Here is a 758-nt window from a genome sequence, read left to right on the forward strand (position 1 = left end):
ATTACTCTAAACGTGTAATAACGTGCTTTAACCAGTAGGTGGTTTGGGTTAAAAGGCTGTCAAGTTTACAGTGTTAACAAAATAAAGTATACTGCTGTTTCTGGTTTAGTTTACGACGAATATTATTTTGTTATTGTTTTGATATTTGTAACACAAAAGCGATGGAAAAAACCCATAGCAACACAGAAAAGATGGTCTTAACATGACCCAGTGGTCTAGAAGTTAATAAAAAAACAATAATATCAAAACTAAATATTACTACTAACTTTATTGTGAAATTAAAACAGAACCGTAAAAGAATAGTTTCCGGTCTATTCTGATGCCCGATCTCTGGAGATAAATAAAGAACTACGACAGATGTGTAATATTTAATGCAGCCAAACCATTTATTACAATGCATTCATGTGATGACTTTCAAAGAGTAAAGCAAGCACTGCTGAATAAAGTATGATTTATCTTTTACGAAACGTTTTTTTTTTCATATGGAATGCAGTTGGAGGTCAACCAATCAAAGAGCTTGAGGACTGATCACGGGGTTTGTCAAGCTAAGCACATGGTGTAGTCCCAAACGATAGCTGAGGATTCTGGGTAGTGTAGTGTCTTCTGCCATCCAAAAACTCAGAAAAAATATTTGTTTCTCCGAATTGAAGGGGGGAAATACAAAAGCATTGTTCACAATTCAAACCAATCAATGTTGTGTAATTAACAAGGATAATCTGGTGTTTTTTAGTCGATGAGTAGTTCAGATATCACTGTAA

The sequence above is a fragment of the Pseudochaenichthys georgianus genome, chromosome 16, assembly GCF_902827115.2.
Source record: "Pseudochaenichthys georgianus chromosome 16, fPseGeo1.2, whole genome shotgun sequence".
Lineage (NCBI taxonomy): Eukaryota > Metazoa > Chordata > Actinopteri > Perciformes > Channichthyidae > Pseudochaenichthys > Pseudochaenichthys georgianus.